Source organism: Phocoena sinus, chromosome 3 (genome assembly GCF_008692025.1).
Source record: "Phocoena sinus isolate mPhoSin1 chromosome 3, mPhoSin1.pri, whole genome shotgun sequence".
Taxonomy (NCBI): Eukaryota; Metazoa; Chordata; class Mammalia; order Artiodactyla; family Phocoenidae; genus Phocoena; species Phocoena sinus.
The window spans coordinates 158,295,793-158,297,531 of NC_045765.1; the positions used below are offsets into that span (position 1 = coordinate 158,295,793).

At 29.3% G+C, this 1,739-nt stretch overlaps 1 non-coding gene across 1 annotated transcript; it reads right to left on the reverse strand.

Moving 5' to 3' along the window:
* Positions 1–1,132: 1,132 nt before the first annotated feature.
* LOC116752478 lies at positions 1,133–1,239 on the reverse strand. The gene has a single exon (XR_004349543.1). It is a non-coding gene; the product is annotated as a U6 spliceosomal RNA (small nuclear RNA).
* Positions 1,240–1,739: the final 500 nt, after the last annotated feature.

A 1,739-nucleotide genomic window follows, 5' to 3' on the forward strand; every position in this document is an offset into this window, starting at 1 on the left:
CTCATAGAAGCAGGGCTGGGAAGTGGAACTTGGTCAGTTAAGACATGACTATTTTTATAACTCTTCAATACCATTTAATATTTACAGTATGTGCATTTATTAATTTGACTACAAATTAAGAAACAACATTACATTTAATATGAATATCGGGAGTGAAAATTATTTTAGAAAGGCCGTTAGTTAATATCTTAAGTAGCATAAATCTCAGCATGCTAAGCCTTGCAGATAGAAGGATCAATAAGTCAGAATGAGTTAGATTCCTGTTAGCCTCAAACATAATCCTTTTCTTGATTGTGATTTCCTCATTTTATATCCATCAGTTGTTTTTCTTACTTGGAATTCGTAGCTCTCTGTTAAGAGACAATGTTTATCACCAAACAGCACCTTGTCTTCAGCATAATAGTTTTGCAGATTTGAAAGGAAGTAGATATTAATCAGTTCAGCAACTTGATTTTCAAGAGAAAAGTCTGTGGGCAATGCTACTAAAGTGACAAGATTAAGGATATGTAGGTAGTTTATCACTGAGAGCACTTTTGAGCCTACAGTGGAAAAATAGGAATTTACTTATTCTGAGTATACAATTTTGTTAGAATGGACCATATGAACATATGAGTAAATATGCTTGTAAATGTGCCATCAATTAGTTTCTATGTTAAAAAAAAATCAGTTTTAAGATATACTAATATTTTACTTAAGGACAATATAATATTCAGAATTTGTATTGGTAATAATAATTTTAAAATATTTGCTTATAATTGCATACAATTGTTCTAAGAGATTAATATGGTATGTCTAATTTGGGGCATTTAAATATAGCAGGGAATTTTTAGAAACTCCTCATTGACATTTCCTGCAGATATTTTAGAGTAGATCTCAGGTGCTCTGATCACAAAAAATGTTACTATGTGATGAAAAGGTATGTTAATTAGCTTGACTCTAGTAATCTTTTCATATGTATGTTTATATCAAATCATATTTTATTCCTTAAACATATCCAACTTTTATTTGAAATTAGAAAGTTAATTTTTATTAGAGTATAGTTGATTTACATTTTGTTAATTACTGCTGTACAGAAAATTGATTCAGTTATACATATATTCGATATATACATTCTTTATTTTAAGTATTTTTCAAAAAAATGGAATGGTTCACGAATTTGTGCATCATCCTTGCACAGGGGCCATGCTAACCTTCTCTGTATCATTCCAATTTTAGTATATGTGCTGCTGAAGCGAGCATCAAAATATTTTTTTAATTGTACTAGGAACTGAAAATCAAATAGAAGATATTATTTTAAAACACTATTTTCAAGGACAGGATCACAATTAATTTACATTCTCTAACCATATAATGTTAGCTCTAATTCTGCAAAATCTTAAAGATATTATTTGATCCACAGTTTTTAAAATCAAGTAAGTAATTATCCTTACCCCAGTAGGGTCTAGTGCATGTGTAACTAGGGATGTGTCTTGGACTTCATCCGTACCTGAGAAGTGAAGGGCTTGGATTCCATTGTGCTTTATTGTTTTTTTTCTTCCTATTTTGTATATTTATATTTCCCCTTACTTAAGTCTCCAAAATAAAACTCTTAAGATTTTATTAATACTTATCTATATATTAATGGATTGTAATTTATACAACCCACACACACATATTTAAAAATCTGAGGCAAATGTTAAAATTGGACACTTGTTTTCATTCTGTACTTCCCAAACTATTTACAACATACATATTAATTA